General features: G+C 39.7%; 1 protein-coding gene across 3 annotated transcripts in view; it reads left to right on the top strand.

Annotated features, from left to right (window-relative positions):
- The first annotated feature begins 403 nt into the window (after positions 1–403).
- Positions 404–21263, top strand: part of tln2b (talin 2b) — an 86119-nt gene continuing 65259 nt past the window's right edge. For all 3 annotated transcript variants that reach the window (XM_039615395.1, XM_039615394.1, XM_031747494.2), the window contains exon 1: positions 404–525. The gene's annotated coding sequence lies outside the window, so the exon portion shown is untranslated. The remainder of the gene's footprint in view (positions 526–21263) is intronic.

The raw sequence follows: 21263 nt of genomic DNA, 5'->3' as shown, positions 1-21263 counted from the left end.
AGGCAGATACTCTTTTTCAATGTTATGTGGGATGTATGTTCCTGCACGTTATAGCAAGACTTGTGGAGGTTGCCCCCACTTTAAACATGAACCTCCATGCCAGGCTTCCATTAACGCTTAGTGTGAAGACACGCTTTTGACAGGTGCTCTACACTGCACAAATTAAAGCATTTTCAAAATAAGAGAGGTCAGTCTCTCAAATCTTCCGTGCGTCTATCCCTGTGCATGATTGTCAGGTTATTTTTATCTGCTCATCTGACTGGTAAGGCTGTAAATCTGTCTTCATCGGGACACATATTATTTGACACTGTGCGTGAGTGTGACGCCGCTTCCTTTTTGCGGCGCACAGATTTGTGGTCTTTTTTTTTCTTCTCCCCCTCATCCTTCTCCACTGTACGATAAACGAGGAGGGGCTTGATGCCGTGGAGGAGGGAGGCAGTCAGGCTGAGCTGACCCGCTTGCGGTGTGTGTCGCTTCGCCTACATCCAAGTCAGCTCGCATGCACTGACGAGTGAGGGACATCAGGTAGGATTCTGCTTTAAATTTTTTAAGAGATTCTATCCAGTTTCTTTTTAAATCCTGGCGTTATTCTTCAAGGTGCTGTTCCTCCCAAATGATCTCACTACAGGGAGGCGGACCGCTCGATGTTGGCTCAGCAGAAGCGCTGACAACATTTCACATGAACAGTCTGCAGACGACCTTTTCACATGATTAGTGTGATGTTTTCCACTCTGGTATTTCCTTTTGCTCTTCTTTGGACCTGACATCTGTCGATTCGTTTGCGCGTTAAAATAAGACTGGTAAATCTAGCCCATTTCTTCGCCTACTGTATAACTGATTGCTTTTGACATTGACAGATAAGAGGTAACAGTATTTGATTGACCCACTTGTTTGGCGTTGGTGTTGCATTTTAAATATCTAGGCTTCCCCAGTTTCGTCCTTAGAAGTAGGCTAAATAGGTAACTAATGCTGCTCAGCTCCAGCATCCTCGCTGCTCTGCAAAAAATGTTTTGTACAGTAACTTGGACTTGACCTGAATGTTATCTGGATCGGCTCAACATCAAAGCTGACATTGACGATGTGTAGTGCGCATGCAGGGATGTAGCCACTGGTGAATGACTTACTGTAGGTTAATGAAAATGTAGGGAGAATAAAATACTGGTCAGTATGTTAAGACTGTTAACGCTTGCAGGGACTGTTGTGCTTTGCCCCAGTTTTAAAAATCTGATCATTAATTCATCTTAGAAGAAAGATTAGTGCTTTTCCCTCATCTGACACCTTTGCCAATCCTCAGAGTGAACGTTCACCACAACGTTCTTATTTTCTCCAAGATGTCAACAGGGAAGACGCATAACTTCTGAATGAAGGACACGTCTCCTTAACCGTTAGAAGCCCTTCTGCCTCATACAGATGCGCTGTGAAGAGAGCTTTTTTGAGCTATGAGCTATGTGGGTGTTTCACAGATACAGGACTGTCAGTGCTGCTTCAGCACAGTGACTCTGGGCTGAAGGTGCCAAACTGTAAATCCCCGAGATGGTTTTACATTGAGCAACTTGGATCATATGTGTTATTACTGGTCTGACTCACACAGCAAACCATATAATAGCTGCAGACTTGCATAGCTTCTTTTCTCTGTAATGAAAAACTGTTTTTTGTTGTTGTTTTTAAAGTCCATTTCCTCTTAAGTATATAATACAGCAGCTGTGCATTTACCACAAGAGGCATACTGGATATTGATGGTCAATTCAAGGATACCGATGCCGTCAGGGAGTTTTAGACTGTGGAGTGACATGTTTTACCTGAGTGATGTGACTAGAAAGGTCAAGCTGTCTCAGCATGATGTAGACAGCTGAGATTCTGGATGGCTTAAAGGCATCACTGGCATGCTAGAGCTTTGATTCCAACTGGGAGTACCCATCCTTAAAATGCACTCCCAAATGGTACAGTGAGGCACTAGGGAGTGTGGGATAAAAGCATCCACCAACCACACATTTCCAGCAAGAAATGGTGTAGGAGTACCTCTGTAGTGTGTTTAAAGCACCACTAATGCAAAACACTCTTGCATTTTACAAGGTATTTTGTATGGCTTCCTGACTTTGTATCTCTTGGTCTTACTTTAAAGTGTAAGCGTAAGCATCGTATACAGCTGTGGTCAGTTCACATACACTGAATTTCATGGTAATTTGGGGCTTTTAATGATTTCTTTTAACTGTGTAATGATTGCACAGCATGCAGCTTTAATGACTTTAACAAGAATTGGGTGCACAAGTTTGAATTTATTCTGGATTTTTCTCTAATCTCGCAGTGGAGTTAGACAAAAAGGAATTTTATCCCCAATTCTTTTAAATCTTTATGTTGATGGCTTGTCAAAGAAGCCGAGAACCTGTTAAACTTGGTGCAAGGTTGATAGTCTTTTAGCGAACCATATGATGTATGCAGATGATCTTGTGGTCTTTAGTCCTTGTAGTGCTGGTCTCCAGCAGCTCATCCACATACAGTGGTGTGGAAAAGTGTTTGCCCCCTTCCCGATTTCATATTTTTTTCTATGTTTGTCACACTTAAATGTCTCAGATCACCAAACAAATTTAAATATTTGACAAAGAAAACACAAGTAAACACAAAATGCAGTTTCTAAGTAAAGGTATTTAGAAACTGCTATCTGTGGTGTATTCCACAGATAGCTGAGTTCAAACAAAGTTGAGATCTCTCAGTCTAGAAAAGGTTATAAAGCGATTTCTAAAGCAGTGGGACTCCAGCAAACCACAGTGAGAGACAATATCCACAAATGGCAAACACATGGCACAGTGATAAACCCTGAGTGGCCGGCTGACCAAAATTAGCCCAAGAGCACAGCGACGACTCATCCAAGAGGTCACAAAAGACCCCAGAACAACATCCAAAGAACTGCAGGCCTCACTTGCCTCAGTTAAGGTCAGTGTTCATGATGCCACCATAAGAAATAGACTGGGCAAACACGGCCTATGTGGCAGAGTTCCAAGATGAAAACCACTGCTGAGCAAAACGTTTGTCTCAGTTTTGACAGAAAACATCTTGATGATCCCCAAGACTTTGGGGAAAATACTGTGTGGACTGACAAGACAAAAGTTGAACTTTTTGGAAGGTGTTTGTCCCATTACATCTGGCATAAAAGTAACACAACATTTCAGAAAAGGAGCATCATACTAACAGTAAAATATTGTTGTGTTAGTTTGATAGTCTGGCGCTGTTTTACTGCATCAGGACGTGGAAGACTTGCTGTGGTAAATGGAACCATGAATTCTGTTGTCTACCAAAAAAACCTGGAGGAGAATGTCAAGCTATTTGTTCATGACCTCAAGCTGAAGCACGTTTGGGTTCAGCAGCAGGACAATGATCCAAAACACACCAGTTCTGATTGGCTTAAGAAAAACAAAATTAAGACTTTGGAGTGGCCTAATCAAAGTCCTGATCTGAATCCGATTGAGATGCTGTGGCATGAACTTTAAAAAGGTGGTTCATGCTCGAAAACCCTCCAATGTGGCTGAATTACAACAATTCTGTGTTGATGAGTGGGCCAAAATTCCTCCACAGCACTGTAAAAGACTCATTGCCAGTAATCACAAATGCTTAATTGCAGTTGTTGCTGCTAAGGGTGGCCCAAACATGAAATCAGGAAGGGTGGTAAACACTTTTTCACATGTTCTGTTTATGGTGTGAGACACAGTTTCACAGAAAAGCCTATATGAGCACTGTAATGATTTGTAAAACCAAGGAGGATAAACATCGAAGATTTCCAGAGTTTAAAATGTCAGATAATAATCTTACTGTCTGTAATAAGGTCAGACATCTTGAGCATCTTATTACAGAACAAAAAAAGTTAATGCGTATACAGATTGAATAAAGATCTCTTTATTTAGACAGATCTATGGAATTACAGAAAAGCCAGTTTATGGAAATTTCATGTAGTTTATAATGTCACCATTATGTAATTAATGAAAAGAGCAAGACGGCTCAGTGCAAACATATAACTGCTGGAGTCAGTACATTTGAAGCTTTAAGTCTCATATATACATTGATTTCCAGACTCAACACTTAACAAATATAAGGTGTGGCACCACACATTATAAGTTTTTATTGTGGAGACATTGGTATAGTTGTTGCTTTGAGGGAAGGCGATTTGGGTGCCTCACACTGAACTGGCTTTCAAGCATAGTCCAGAAATTTTCAGAGTTGAGGTAAAGTCTTTGGGAAGTCCATTCCAGTAGCTTATTGTTAGCCTGCTTTATCCATTCCAAAAAACAGCTTCAGTGCATGTTTGGCATCATTGTCCTGTTGGAACACCCAACTGTGTCCAAGTCTAGCTATTGATTTGAGGTGAAGCTGAAGAATTTGAAGATAGTCTTCCTTCATTACTCCATCCACTGCAATTTACCAGTACCACTGGAAGCAAAACAGCCCCAAAGCATGATGCTACCACCACCATGCTTGACAGTTGATACAGTGTTCTTAAATTTGAAAGCCTCACTTTTACTATGCCTGTTGTCATTATGGGCAAATAGCTCAATCTTTGTCTCAGCTGACCATAAAACCTTTCAAGAAGGAACTTGGCTTTTTCATGTGGGTAGCTGCATATTTTAGTCAGCTTGAAGGTGTCCATTTTGGAGCTTCTTCTTGGTTCACACCCTCTCAGTCAATGATGTGAAGCTCACTTCACTGTGGACAGTGATCTTGGTGTTCAGCCATTTTTAGTTCATGGGCACCCAGAGCCTTCATATTTCCTGGGTTGTTCTTGAACACCCTAACCAGTTTCCTCTCATCCAAGGGTGAAAGTTTGGGTCTTCTTCCAGACTCTAGCAAAGTGGAGACGAAAAAGTTGAAAAGGTTGTACTTGCATACCTTGGAATCTGCAGTTGTTCAGAAATGGCTTGAAGAGACCTTCCTAACTTACATAAATCTGCAATCTGCAGATCGAGGTCTTTGGATTTTCTTTTCACTTGTTGTTCACAATATAGGCCCATGGCTTGCCTGTGTTTAAAAGAAGAGACCTTCTCCTGCCTGAGCATCTACAATGAGTTCTGTACGCTTTCTCCACGATACAGTATTACACAGATATAATTAGATCTCAGGAACACCAATGTCACAAGCTCACATGCAGCATGCATCTGCCAGCGGCAACTGACTGCTGCATCAAACAAAACACTAGATGCTATTCACAAGACCCAAGGTTATGAAAGCAGAGTTTGTAAGCTTCATCCAAAAGAGATTTGAAAGGTTTAGCTCAGAAGACAAAAAGAGATTCAACACTTCTAAGATTAAATAATATTAAATTTTTCAGTTTTATTGAGCACTGACAATTAAAACCAAGGACTATTTAAATTGTGGCTTTTCACATTTATTGCCAACTACCGCGGAGGCCATTACTGCAATGATTTTGTATTATAGGAAGCTATTAGCAATATCTTTGCTACCATAGCTGTAGTTCACACTTTCAGCTCAGTGCCTAATTTGCAGGGAATAAAATGTTTCAAACGTGTTCATGAAATACACCACACTCTCTCATGAAACGCTTTTAGTCAGTGTTTGTTCAATTTCTGCGTTCTGGGGCGCAATAAGTAACACTTAAAACTGCTTGGTGAAGAACAATAACAAGGTCATGCATTTACGAGTAGCTATTTTGAGCCACAAAATGTTGAGAACAAGCAAATGCTAAAGACAAGGCCTCCTGCTGTTCATTAGAGAAGTGATTTTCCTCTCAGCTGTTGTAGTTGCTCTGTCATCAAGAATATATTCCTGGTTGGAATTCCCCAGGAAATGTTCAGTTGGAGGGTGGGAAGTAAGGGTTTCAGAGTCATTGGAGAGTGTGATTGTTGAACTATATTTGATGCACGAGTGTGTAGGAGGTGGAAACTAAAACACACCCCATGCTGTCAGTGTGACCCAGCCTTTGTGTTCTGTGTTTACAAGGGAAATAGATTGGTCCTGTGTTTTCTCTCGCTGCTGTCACTGTGATCACAGCCTCTTTAGGGGCTGGCTTGCGTTTAGATCACTTTCTGTAGAACAAATAAATGTATGAGCTGACCACCATTCCCAAACCCCTGCTATTACAGCAATCTGAAAGAACAGTTTCTCGAATTTTTCCATACAGATGAATGTGGCAGACAGGCAATTTGTTAAAGCTATATATAATGCAGATGGGCATTTTTAATCGGCAAACACTTGACCACATTTCTAATTTGCTTTCAGATATGAAGTGAGGTTGAGCTCTCTTTTAATTAAGAAATGTAGTGGGATCAGATTAGACTGACTCCATACTTGATTAATAATGGTTGGACATTACAGCATAGCATTTAGATGGATCACATCCACAAGTCACTCATTTGTTAAACTGTTAGTGTGTGAGGTTTAATGCCATATTGTTTTATTTCAATTCTTTTAACTCACAGAAAAGTTCAGAAAGCAATTCATTAATAATTTGAATTTCTATTATATACACATTTATGTACACTATAAATGTGCTTTAAACTGGTGTGGCTGTGCCGGGATAAATCAGCAGACTCAAAAAGTAGGTCAGTAGATGCTGACATGATGTAGTTTAGGTCAGTGGCAGTCGCACAGCCTGTGGCACTTCTCATCAGCATGTCAAATTAAAATGCCAGTTTGAAGTACTAGACAACAGGTTTACCTTCACTGCAGTGCACACAGTACACTATCCCAAATTGTGTTAGTGACATAAAGTGGCGTCCTCTTACTTTCTGTGAATTTTTTTTCACATAAATTATTTGTAAATCAAAGAGTAATTGCTTTTTTCCACCTAATTTGTGTGTGTGTTTTTTGAGTTCAGGCCACTTTGTTGACATTTAATCTAGCGGTGAGCACTTATCTAAATATTTGAACAAAGAAATTAAATTGTTTGCTCCTGTGCATATCGTATAAATTACTCATTTAGGAATCAGTTGTACTGGTAAAGTGCCAGTGAACAGGGTTGTGTTCAGCACTGTTGACCACACATACACAAGGATTTTTTAAGTTAAAAAACCCCCATCAATGCTTTGGTTTTGAAGAGAAACATGATCTACTTTACTTGAATCAAACTAATGATCAGCGCTAAAGGTCATTTGATATATCCCATTAAAAGAGAAGCACAGCTCAACTTATCCTCTTTTGTCTCCAAAGAGTGAATACAGTTAGGTATTGCGATTTCATTGCAGGAGCTGATTTGCTGCATTTTTTAAAGTCAGTTTATTTTCCTCTGTTCTTACAGTGCAAACGACTGCTTCAGACAGGTTATCGCCTGGTTGTCTGTGTTAAGTTACAATGGTTTGCATGTTCTCAGTGAATAGTGACCATGCTGTAACCTGCCCAGTTTCTCTTTGCACCATTGTAGACTTACTGGTAGTGCCTCCAAGCTTCCTCTGCCAGAAACAGTGTGTTTGTGGGAACTATGTATTGATACACTCAAAAGAAATCAAAGACTTAGGTTTCTTGTGCAGTCAAAGTCTTCTGAATAGCACCATTATAATAATAATAATGCCAGCTGTAATTGCTTTACTACAGTCAAATGTACTGTATAGGTTCTGCCATTTTATATGGTGTTTATTTTTGTTCTGCTTTTGAAGACATTTCCATGTCCAGTTTCTGAAAGATCTCTCAAAGACATGATGGTACACCCACGATCCCTTTTTGTGAGAGCATTTTTCACTGGAACAGAGTTCCCTTAAAATACCACTCAACCGAAGGTCAATGACAGTGGTGCTTAAATCCCACTAAACAAGACACCTGACATCACTGATCTGCGTGATAAATGCATCAAAGACAAATCCAGAGCCCTGTAACGAAGTGCAGTTAAGACTTGAATCCCTTGATAGACCTAAGACACATTTTTTGGCTCCCAGACAACAACAAAAAGAGTAGCATTTGAAATATGAATGTGTCTACACACAGCTAAATCTCTAAAAACCAATCAAGTATGGGGGTCTATGACACAGATATGGAGATTCAGGAAAATAAAAACATCATGGCCACTGCAAGTGCAGGTGTATGGAACATGCAGCTCAGAGCGTGTGGAAATATTTCATATCTGTGTCACATGATCATAGACACAGATGTTTAAGATCTGTACAGAAAATTCAAGGGGAGCTGGATTCAGTAACAGCCAGATATAGTAACTAAAATGACATTATTATAGTATCTTGGTTTAGGGACAATTGACGTGGCAGTGGTTTAACATCAAGGTTAATTGTGGGCTGTCAGGTCCTTTGTGTGTACAGTAGCTGTCAGCCTGTTTTTGCGACTGCTTGGGGGAAAGGACTCCCCTGTCTGAAGAACAGCACTGAAATTACTGCTATCCTCTGCTCTGATCCTCTGCAGGCTGCTGACCAAGCGAGAACTCCTCCTTCTCTCCCCCCCTCTCTCTTCCCCTCTCTCTCCCCTGGCTCAGGGCTATGTAGTGTCAGCACCTCAGTTCTTCTTAGAGAACTGTGGACTCTCACGGACTATCAAAATTATTTTATATTGGTATGTCTAAAGTGCATTTAGCAGCCGGATGCTGTAAATTGTAACTAATTGTGTTACTTAAGCCTTATATATTTAGGTTATCAGGATTAGTGCCCTTGTGTTTAGAGCAAAATGATTGTCTGATTACCTTGAGCAGAAGACACTATCAGGTTCTTATGGAGGGGTTTTAGCAATTAGAGCTCATACAACAACTCTTTTGGTCTGAAACTGGATGAAACATCCTGTGCTTTAGAAACATATAGGCCTAGAAACATTTAGATTTGGACTTTGACTGGGCCATTCTAACACATGGATCTGTTTTGTTTTAGCCATTCCATTGTTGCCCTGGCTTTATGTTTAGGGTCGTTGTCCTGTTGGAAGGTGAACCTCTGCCCCAGTCTCAAGTCTTTTGCAGACTCCAAGAGGTTTTCTTCCAAGACTGCCCTGTATTTGGCTCCATCCATCTTCCCATCAACTCTGAACAGCTTCCCTGTCCCTGCTGAAGAGAGAAGAGAGAAGCACTCCCAGAGCATGATGCTGCCACCACCATATTTGACAGTGGGGATGGTGTGTTCAGACTGATGTGCAGTGTTAGTTTTCCGCCACATATAGCGTTTTGCATTTTGGCCAAAAAGTTCCATTTTGGTCTCATCTGACCAGAGCACCTTCTTCCACATGTTTGCTGTGTCCCCCACATGGCTTGTGGCAAACTGCAAAGGGGACTTCTTATGGTTTTCTGTTAACAATGGCTTTCTTCTTGCCACTCTTCCATAAAGGCCAACTTTGTGCAGTGCACGACTAATAGTTGTCCTATGGACAGATTCCCCCACCTGAGCTGTAGATCTCTGCAGCTCGTCCAGAGTCACCATGGGCCTCTTGGCTGCATTTCTGATCAGCGCTCTCCTTGTTCGGCGTGTGAGTTTAGGTGGACGGCCTTGTCTTGGTAGGTTTAGAGTTGTGCCATACTCCTTCCATTTCTGAATGATCGCTTGAACAGTGCTCCGTGGGATGTTCAAGGCTTGGGAAATCTTTTTGTAGCCTAAGCCTGCTTTAAATTTCTCAATAACTTTATCCTTGACCTGTCTGGTGTGTTCTTTGGACTTCATGGTGTTGTTGCTCCCAATATTCTCTTAGACAACTTCTGAGGCCATCACAGAGCAGCTGTATTTGTACTGACATTAGATTACACACAGGTGCACTCTATTTAGTCATTAGCACTCACCAGGCAATGTCTATGGGCAACTGACTGCACTGAATAATTACGCACACCCCACTTTTCAGTTATTTATTTGTAAAAAATGTTTGGAATCATGTATGATTTTCGTTCCACTTCTCAAGTGTACACCACTTTGTATTGGTCTTTCACGTGGAATTCCAACAAAAATTGATTCATGTTTGTGGCTGTAATGTGACAAAATGTGGGAAAGTTCAAGGGGGCCGAATACTTTTGCAAGCCACTGTATATGGCTATAGACTACTGGCCACATATGAAGTACACCAAAGACAGAGGATCAGCAGAGCTGTTTCACTAATGCTGACTAATAGCAGCTAACACTGGCAAAAAACAGCAGCACTTATCGAGTGCTGTAGGATATCTTCAACAACTCACCTCTGTATCGCAGTCATCGGTCAGAAGTGAGCTTCACTGACTCATGGACTCGCATCCCTTTCACAAACTTCTACAACCTCCTCCGCAGTGAACAGACATAGACACACATTGACAACTGAGGTAAAGAGCGGACTGGCAGTCTACACTCACTGTAGATGAACAGTGGCCAGAGTTTGTCCTACACCGGTCACTATAGTTAGAATTAAGTGCTTGAATTGGGAAAATAGAATTCAGCTGACTGCAATGTGCAATCTACTGACATCTAGTGGTGATATTTTACACACTGTAACATTAATTCACCAAACAGTAAAGCTCAAATTGTTGCCTAACAGCAAAGATGTTCTGGATATAAACCTGCTTTGAGGCTTTTTTGTGTGGAGCTTGTAAGCACTGAATGTCCGTATATGGATGGCTTTTTGTTATTTGTCTGTGCATGTCTGTGCATGTTAGAACTGTCTTGCGGCCTGTCCAGGCTATCCTCTGCCTGTCACCAGGTAGTAAAGACTGGTTGGAAAGCAGTTAAAACAAATGGATAGGTGGAAATAAAAAGTGCAGCATGTAACACCTGTTCTTTTCTTAAGAGTTGCAATCTTCTGACCTCATGAGTTTTTTGTCACACCCTTAGTTGTTATGCTGATTCATTAGGCCAAGTCCAACATAAATCCTAAATTAGCGATGTAGGAATAAGGATCAGGCTTAATAATACAACAACTTTAGCAAATGAGGATATTTTCATTCAAATCATGTATTAATTATACAAAATACTGATGTTTTGTACTGTAACCTTGCTTGAGTGTACATTGTTGTTCCTAGAAAAGAACGAGCGCTGAATATAAATGTTGACTTTCTTAAGAACATGCATTGTTTGGCAAACCCGTAATCAATTTCCTGTTACTGTGTGAGCAGCCACTAAAACAGAGAAGAAAGCAGAAGACTCATAAAGCGCATTTTAACAAATATTTCTCTCTCAATGTTTTTTTAATCTACTATGATTCCCAATTTGCCTATGGTTGTTAATGTGTGTTCATCTCTTGCAAAGTAAAGTAACTTTGGCCTTTACAGTGGGGAAGGAAAAAGACTTTTTGCTATAGGAGCTGTTGGAACGGTCAACAAAATAGCCCATCATATCATGTGTGCATTATTTGATTGTTTCCCTTCCATTATGCTCTCTAATTTCCTTCCTGCAGTCATTTGCTTGTGACAAATCTGCTACAAGCACAGGGAACATGCCTGCTGTGAACATGTGCATTATGATAAAACAATTACTCAGCAGAATAATCATGTTATTTATAGAAGAATTGTTCTGTTTCACTGTGAGTTTTAAAGTAGGTTGTCAAAGACATAAAAACAAGTGGTGATTGTTTCAATGAATTGCAGAACATCCTGAATAATTTTATAATGTAAGATGAGATATTAAAAAGCTTTAAATAGGGTATCAGCATAAACCTAAATCATGTAAGTGCTTGCATATTTCACAGATTTCTTCCTCAGTGCTCGAGCTGTAAGATTTGATTTTTCATTTGGTGACAGCATATCTTAAATGATACTGTGTGCAGTATTAATAAGATTAAAGCCACAGCTTTCTCAGTCAAAGTGATGACTTAGTGTTTTTGATTCCCTTATCGTAGAGCTGGGCGATAAAACGATAACGATATGTATTGCGAAATAACTTTTTCTCGATAGAAAAATTAAACTATTGCGATAGGCCTCATCTCTCTTGTCCTCTTAAAAAAAAGAAAAGAACAGCCAATCCAAATTAAGTAGCGCAGAGCCAAACCAATCACAGCCGCAGCGTCACGTCACGTGACTTGTTACGTACAGCACAAGCGCCAAGGCGCACATGTGTATTTGTTTTTGCAGCCGTGCAGCACGGGTAATGAAGGAAAGGAGTTTGCCGACTAGAGAAAAATCAACCGAGAGCGTGAGCGAAGGTTACCGAAGAAAAAACAGATGATGGTTCCAATGCCGGAGGGCTTGTCGAACGGAAGAGCCACAGAAGTTCGTAGTGTGAAGGTATTTCGGCTATTTCAAGTCTGACAAAAAACAGAGTAGCGCGCACTGTAATTTGTGCCGAAAGCAAGTCTGGAAATACAATAAAGCGGTGCATGCTCAATCTCTGACTGAAAGTGCTAATTCATCATTCGGCTTTTGTCAGACTAAAGTAACTGTTAAAACTGTTTGAAAAGCTAAGCTATACAACAAGGAGAGATTGAGAATTTCCTTTTAGTTCTCAGTTTATTTGATATTGACAAAAGTTAGTCAATTTTGTCTGTTCTTCTGTAAAACGACCTATGATTTATTTTTAGAATTAATATTTTGTTTCTAAGTGGAATTGACAATTTAGTAGTCTGTTTTGTTTGTTCTATTTTGAAACTTAAACGCTTTAGCAGCTGCCTTTTGTGTAGTTTGCAATATTTGCCTTTATTTATCTGAAACTGAAGTCTCATGTTAAACTTATTATGGGAAATAAATATTTTAATTAAAACAAGCTGCTAATTATTTCACATTTTACTTGTGAGCAACGGCACATTTAAATCTTACAAATATAGTTATTTGGTTTATATCGTGATATATATCGTTATCGCCTGAAATGAAAAAAACATATCGTGATATGAAAAAATCTTATATCGCCCAGCTCTACCTTATCGTTAATGTGTTTTTTATATGGACAGATGACAGTTTTTTTAGACAAAAAGCAGCATCGTGTCTGCAAGCTTGTGTAAGTTTTCAAGTAAGCCCCAGAAATAAAGAGAATCCTGAACATCATTAAAATTAGATTCATGCAAGCGTGCAGTTAAATTTCAAATGTATAAAAAACATGAAAGTTATTTAAAATCATCGTACCTTGATGTGCATTTGTAGAATTTACCTGCATTCTTCAGGAAAGAATTTGAATGTTTTCTGTTTTGAATGCAGGGGCTGAAGTGCCGCTGGCAGCCCAGTAACTTTGTTACCATCCCTTGAAATACTGCAACATTTGTCACATTCCTGTCAGTGCGGGTGGCATAGGAAAAAAAAATGATGCTGTTGATATGGAGCACGGTGTGCTGACACCAAGTATCTAATTCCATAGCATATGAGGATGACTTGCAGGACACATGGCTCAGCATACTATCTCTCCCTCATATCTTGAAAAACGGTAAAAACGCAACTTCTTTCCCATTTTCTGTGTCTTTTTATAAATAATGCCTGTCATTTTTTTCTGTTTTAACCTCCCCAAAACTGCTGCTGCGATACAGATAAGACTTTGGTATTGTGTTTTTATGCATTTACTGTTCAACAATATACACAAACTGCTTTACTGAACCATAAATTGTCATGCTGATAATAGATGGCTCTATATGCACTGCTCACTTTACGCAAGGAATCATCAAACCATTTTCTCATAGTGACAAATGTGAACAAATTGCATGCGTTGCGCTCTTCCAAATATATGCAAGATAAAATGTCATGCAAAAGCCAAGCATCAGTACATTAGGCAGCCTGAGAAGTGTATTTTGTCGAAGTGGCAGACATGCGTCTTTTCTTTTCCCAAATTGAGATGCTGTGTGGATGTTTAAAATGATATGGTGTTACTTTTTTGCCACCATTACCATCTGTTCAGTCCACTATATGGCAGCTGTTTGCTTCTCCCTCTCTCCGTTGAGTCTTCAATTTCCACAGACACAGAGATTGATGGAGCTGCAGCTAATGGAGGGCGGCTGCCCACCCGCAGTGGACACGCTACACTTGTGAGGCTATACCCACAAGATGACACTCTCCTTTTGGTCTGGCTGATCTGGTGTCATATAACATACCCAAGTGTGTCTGTGCCAGGCTCGGGTCAAAGGTCGTTCTAGTACAAATGAGCGCAACTGGTTCTTTGCTGATCGTCCCTTTAAAAACAGAATGACTTCAATGATTTTTTGGGGGCTTGATACCTCTGGTAATGCTGAATTTCTCCTGGTTTGTTTCTGGCGTGTCTCATTCATTAGCTATGCTTTCTGCCCTTTTCATAATCTGAAATCAAATGTACTGCTGCCACATGTGGGATTATTGATGCTGTTATTTAATGACTGTCAGGATCTCTGGCATTTATTTGTGATCTATGGTCTCTGTGAAGAGCTCATACTGGGAAACATGCACTATATTTACAGTTTGATTTGATTTCTCTGTGCCTGGGAAAAGGCTGTCATAAATTACAGGAATCTCATGGAGTGAGGCACTGTGAAGCTTTATAAATTCCCCACAGGGAGGAGGGACAAAGAGACAGTGGAGGAGGCTGTGCTCTGAAAGGGCGATCTGTATGCAACTTCAGTGGGAGACAGCATCCTCGACTCATGGCACAAGCTCAGAGGCATTGCTTAGAATGTGGCTGGCTTGTCATGTAAGGCGAGGCTGGCCGAGGCTCTCTGTTAGCCTCGGCCTGGAAACGCTTCTCATTCAGTCCCTCTTTGTGTTGGTAATGTTTTTCATGATCGCTAAGGGCATTTAAGGAGCAACATCTTCGAGATGCTATTAGATATATTCCTGCATTTTGGTGTTCTTAGCAGTCTTTTAGCAAATGACACTATCTAATTCAGACCATCAGGCTGATCTGCTGCCAATTTTTCGGTGCATACACCAGCACAGCACATCCTGGGTGTCATCCAGTGAGATAGATCTGTCTCCCTCTCTCCGGTGCAGAACCGTAGGACTAATTGAATTACACTTCTTAGTCCCATGGGAGTGCACAACTAATCAGCTGGAATCTCAGTGTTTGAAGGGGATGGTATGTCGTATCAAGGGTATACAATGCTTCCCCTGTGAGAAAGCGTTTGTATAGTTTTCTGTGACTGTAACATCTCCAAAAGGTGCTTAATCGATTGTTCTTTAACCTCTTGCTCTGTTTCCTAAAACTCATTTAAATGAATGTTTTAATAACTGTGTTTATTATGTTCCAATAGATTTTTTTGTTCTTAGGTATTATCTCAGGTATTAATTTATTCTATATATTATGAGCATAATATTAACTATTATTACCTATTTAGAAGATAAGCTCATAATATATTTTACAAGACAAAGATGGACAAGGAAGCAGCCATACAACCCAAAACATCTCAAAAAGTGGCTTCTCAAAAGAAACAAGCCTCAAAGTCTTCTTCCCTAGATTCCTTAATATGTTTTCAACGAGAGATAGAAGCATGTTTAAATTTAGGTCTTTCTGTAAATAACTACGCGATCGAGGTGCACAAGAAGAAAATGCAGTTTTCCCAAGGTATGTCAGAACTTGTCATACATACATCAAAAAGAAACAGTTTAAAAGAGCATGTCTGGTAACTGGGACAGAGAAGGGTGCAGGAGTCAACTGGAAGCTTACCCAAAAGGGCTTTATAGGGGAAAATATGCCAGTGCCGTTCTTTGAGTAGTCAATAGCCAACCCACCAAATCATTTGGGTTCAGTTAGAAACCTTGCATTTGCAATAAAATGTAGAGATTCCTAGAAAACTGAAGCATGCATATAGCACATGAAATATACTTGGGGAATAATTAGGATAACAGACCTTTCCATGCACAAAGAAGAGGAATGTGTGGATGCCAAACATTATTAAATGTTATAAAGATAATGTGAAGACAATAAAATGTATTGTTAATTTGTCACCAACTAGTATTATAAAACTTTCTGATCATCATAATTTACAGATCATATTAACAAAACACCAGCCTTTTTTGCTCATATAAAATAGTTTTCATCATGAAAGTTAATACCATGCTTATAAATTGACCTCTGGTTGCAGCTGTATGAAAAGTGTGTTCTTCATTAGAAAACCACTCTCTTTCCTTGTTAAACACAGGTAAGGCTGTGGGGAGAACACCGGGTGTCTCCTTCGTCTACTGTGGACCCCTTCGTCTGTGGCTTTCTTTGTTGTCACCCTTTCATAAATCAGATTTACTGCTACATCTGTAGTGCCCATACTAATGAAGTAACACCCAGTGCAGAGACACAGCATTGATTTCATTTCCTGCCTCTTTGCCTGCTCCCTGGGTAGCTTGATGGAGATTACATGATGATATCATATAAAAGAAGAGATTAAAAAATCTGTATCCAACTGCAGTGTCACAGCTGTGTGCTCAGCTTCACAATTAGATGCTGGAGTTTAAGAGGGAACTGCGGAGATGACCCTCGGTACCATGGGATAAGTTTTTTTTTTCTTTTTGGAGATGCTTGGAGCATAATTTTTTGTCTCGTTAACCCACATCGTTTCAGACGGGGAGATTTTTTTCTTTTCTCTTTTCTTTCTTTGTTTTTTTAACTGGCCACCTTATTAGTTATAGCTTGTCTGGCTGGGCTAAGCCCATTTTTGCCTTCAGAACTAGCTTAATTCTTAATTACACAGATTGAACTAAACGTCACACCGCACAGTTGCTGCAGATTTGTCGGGTGCACATCACTGACTCAAATCTCCGATTCCACCACAACCCAAAGGTGATCTATTAGATAGAGATCCGGTGACTGTGAAGGCCGTTTGAGAACAATGAACTCACTGTCATGTTCAAGTAATCAGTTTGAGATTAATTGGGCTTTCTGACATGATGCAGTATCCTGCTTAAAGCAGCCACTAGAACATGGGTGCACTGTGTTTATAAAGGGGGGGTTGAACATGGTCAGCAACAATGCTCAGGTAGGCTGTGATGTTTTAACAATGCTCAATTGCAACTAAGGGGCAAAAGTGGGCCAAGAAAATCTCCCCACACCATTACACCACCAGCACAAGCCTGAACCACTTATACAAGGGAGGATGGATTCATGCTCTTGTGGTATTTAAATTCTGCCTATACTATCTAAATGTTGCAATAATTTTTCACATTTTCTATATTAAATATATACATTGTAGCCTCAGCTTCCTGATCTTTGCTGATAGAAGTGGTAACTGGTGTGGTCTTCTGTTGCTGTACCTTATCTGCTTCACGGTTTGACATGTTGTGCATTCAGAGATGTTCTTCTGACTACCTTGGTTGTAGCTATTTGAGTTACTGTTGCCCTCCTGTCAGCTCAATGCAGTCCAGCCATTCTTCTCTGATTTTTGGCAGCAGGGCATTTTTCCCAGAGAGCTGCCCCTCACTGGATATTTTCTCTATTTTAGACCATTCTCTGTGAACCCTGGAGATGGTCGTGTGGGATAATCCTAGTAGATCAAGAGTTTCTATATTAACAGCCAAGTCACGTTCAAAATGACTTAAATCTCCCCCATTCTGATGCTCAGTTTGAACTTCAGCAGGTCATCTTGACCATGGCTGCATACTTAAATGCTTTGAGCTCCTGTCATATCATTGTGTGATTATATATTTATGTTAATGAGCAGTTGAAAGGCATGCTTAATGAAGTGGCTGGTGAGGGCATCGTGTATTTAAAATCACAAACTTTACAGGTGACTGACAACTAATGATGAGACAGTTTTTAATGTAAACAATAAGACTGTGAAAAATTATTAACACCGGGTTCAAAAGTTGCTGAGAGGAAACCATTTACAACAAAAAAGTGCAGCCAAAAGGTGTAAACATGTTTTGCTTGCTTCTGTGTTGACTTTCACAAACAATCTTATGAGCTCTATTGCTCATCTTTCTTTTTGATCGTGCCATTAAACAAACATATGGTTTGGAGAAATAATGTATTAGATGGAGTGCATTACAATAAATACTTACGCAGTTTCTAGACCTTAGAATAAATATTCTAGTTCATTCTTTGCTAACTTTATGATCCCCAAGAGGAAGAATGTGGAAGATTAACATGACAAGTTGATAATGCCCAAATGTTCTTAACCCTAGAACACTATCGCTGGGTGATTTACACCCGAGCAAATACATTTACATGATTTCTCTCTCCTGCAGCTGTTTGCGTGTCGAGGAGCCTGTGCATTCACCAGGGAAGTCTCAAATGTCCCAGGAATGGGTGGACCAAAGACCAGCTTTCCAGAGTCATTATTTTGTTTTAGGAGGGTTTTTTTTCATTTTGTTAGACATGGCACAGTTGAAAGTAAAAGAAGACCACTCTAATTTGTCATGTGTTGTCATATTTTGATATATTTGATTACTTTTTATTGGTTATATTATATCGGGTAAAAATCACCCGGCATTAGTGATGGTGTTACTATTTATAGCGATAGTGTTCTAGGGTTAAGAACAGATCAAGAGAGAAAAAGAAAGACGCTCTATTTTGACTGTTTAGAATGATGTACATATAGTATAGACAGCTGATATTTTTAGTCAAGGTAGATAATCATCCATCTGATGTCCTTTGATTTTTGTTTGTATGTTTTTGATGTTTTGGCATCTTGTTTCTACCTGCTGTAGTTTTTCCTTGAAATTGTCTCCGTGACATCTCTCTGTGGCAGATGATTGTCATGTTCTGATCAGGCACCACTGCCACACTTCTCATTTCTCATTTAATGGCAAACTGTGGAAAGCAGTTATTGAAAATAACATTTATTCTGAAAAGGGTGCGGATAACATACAATTTCTGAGGTATTGTTTTGTGTAGATAATGGACTGTTATCATAGTTACTCAAAAAGCAGAAATAATAAGTATTCAAGTTATCAGCTGGCTCAGTGCCCCCATTTAACTAATTAGAAGCCCATGTCAGCATTAATGAGTTGTGCGCTATGGTGGCAGAATTCATTGGGCTAATTAGTGAATCTCAGAAAGCATGACACTCCGTGGCAATTTGCTTAGCTATACAGTCGATGGGTACCTCATAACTGACAGCCGTATGCGGGCCTGAGAATGACCATGGGTATAATAACTGTGGCAATCAGCCACTTGAAAAATTACACATAATGCTGATGAACTGCACGTCTCATGCTTTAAGAAATGGGAGTGTGATGTAAAGTCTGATTTGTTGCACGTGTGTCATCGAAAAATCTGCTCCGCTGAGTGAGCAAATTAACTTTGTGTATGAAGAAATTAGGAGCAGATGATGAGAATATGCCATGAAAGAAACCTTTGTAATCTTCCAAATTTACATTCGTCCATGCTAACTGTTTGCACCCCAGTTGTTGACTTTGAGCTGTTCAATAGTGAACAGAAAGGTCAACATCTGGAATAGATATTGTCTCTGAAATTAATGGAGAAAAGCAGAACATTGTGTTTATTTATAAACTCAGATACAGTAAGTTGATTTCATTAATGACCAACGCAGTGTGCCAAGGGGACCGCAAATTAACGTGGGGCAGCAAACAAATACCACTTGTGAGGATGCAAGTAATCTACTAACAACAACACAGGCACAGCTTGTTACTTGAAATCTGACAAACATGATAAAGTTGTAGATTTTATGCATGTGTTTGTGAACAGTACAGCACCACAGACCAAATGAGAAGCTGCTGAAGGACAAGTGTTTTGCTTTATAACTGGAAGTGTTAGTTGATCACTCTACCAATTTCAGGAAAATTACTCCAGTGTTGCAATATCGAACCCGCTCCCAAAAGGAACATCTGTAACTATATTGTGGGGAAGTTTAATGCATTAGGGGAAAGGTGAATTTCCGTGGAATGGAGTTGTTTTTTGTTGCTTCCAGCTGGTTGTGGGACTCTGTTTTCAACATTAAAATATTATTGTGTTTATGGATGCATTCTCCTAACTATATATAATCATAACATATTGACTGCTCTAGTGTTTAGTAAATCAAGATTTTTATCAGTAACACAGAAAGCAGATATGTGATGGTTATTGTTAATCATTTATAGTGTATTATTGTGTTACAGGACTTTATGGGTGAACCCAAATTACTATTAGAACTTTCAAATTAGCTCACTCTACCACTCCACTCATCTTGGCCACTTTCCCTGAATTTTCTCTCCATCTGGTAGCTGAAAGTTGGCAACCATGTCACAAACGCAACAATATTTCAGTGTGGAGTGACTAAATGCAAAGCATAATTAAAGTAGACATTATTTAATAGGCAGTAGTACGAGATTAGCGTGACAGGTGTGGCAAGTAGATGTTATTTTGTTGTTTTTGTTCTTATAGTAAGGCTCATCTTTAACATATTATGATGCACTCGCCTAGATGCAATTTAAGAAAAAGATTGGAGAACAAAAGTGTGATGCTAAATGTCATTTCACAAAAAGATAAATGACCCTTTTGTTACGTGCTGTGATTAAGATTCAAGGAGTAGCATGTCTTTTTCTGTTAACATCGTTGCAGAGATCCTTTTCACTCCCACAGGATTTGTCATTTACCGATCACTGGAGAGAAACCTACACAGTTTCTATGGGTTTTTTTAACAAGTTTTTCTGACAGTGTTTCAGTTTGAGTCATTATATATATCGGGCAAACTGACACAATTTGTTTTTGGTGGTATGTTTAAGAAATCATGAGAATCTTTCAGAAGGTTAGAGCTAACCTGCAGAGCATGGGGATGAGTGGTGTAGCTCAGGGGATGTAATATCCTCAGGCACAGACAGATTTTTAGATTATTAAATGGAAATCTACCAGTGATACATTTTCCTATACTTGTTAGCAACAATTAAACCAGGAAGTAACCTCTGTATCTTTATAGAGCAGGCTGTCTAAACTCTGAATTATTGCATTTTAATGGGTATTGAATGTAGCAGAAGGGGCAGAATACCTTTTTGTGAACAGGATGCTCTCAGCTGTTCTTGTAGTCACTTCATCCTTTGTAACAAGCTTCGTCGTTGACAGGCAGGGTAAAAAACTGTGGCATTTTCAGTCTTGAAACCTGTGCACATAAAAACTAGGTGTGTGCACGTGAGATGAAAGCACAGAAAAGTGCCTGTGAGCAGAAAGGCATCCTTGCGAGGGAACATTAATTCTTTGCATTCACAAATCAGTCGTTTCTCTTGGAAAACGGCACCATCATTCAAAGAAGATCGCTTGGAGCTCGGTTCACAGAGGGTAAGAGGGTCTCTTAAGAGGATAAGCGTTCAGGGACCAGCAAAACCATTTAGCTTCCCCAATGGCATCTAGGCTATATGAGAAATATAGATTCTTACTGGACTGAGCAAAATTTGCATACATATGCATCTAAGAAACACATCAGTTTATTTGAGTACACAGTTATAATCAGATTAACTGCTGTGGCTTGATTGATATATTGATAAGGCAGCTAACTGGAAATGCACTTACTGATATGCTATGTTCAATGAAAGGATGATCAGCCTCAGATACTGCATGTCTGATTTTGTGCCAATTTAACCCGTGAAC

Source organism: Oreochromis aureus, linkage group 7, assembly GCF_013358895.1.
Source record: "Oreochromis aureus strain Israel breed Guangdong linkage group 7, ZZ_aureus, whole genome shotgun sequence".
Classification (NCBI taxonomy): domain Eukaryota; kingdom Metazoa; phylum Chordata; class Actinopteri; order Cichliformes; family Cichlidae; genus Oreochromis; species Oreochromis aureus.
This window is presented reverse-complemented; position numbering and strand designations above follow the sequence as displayed.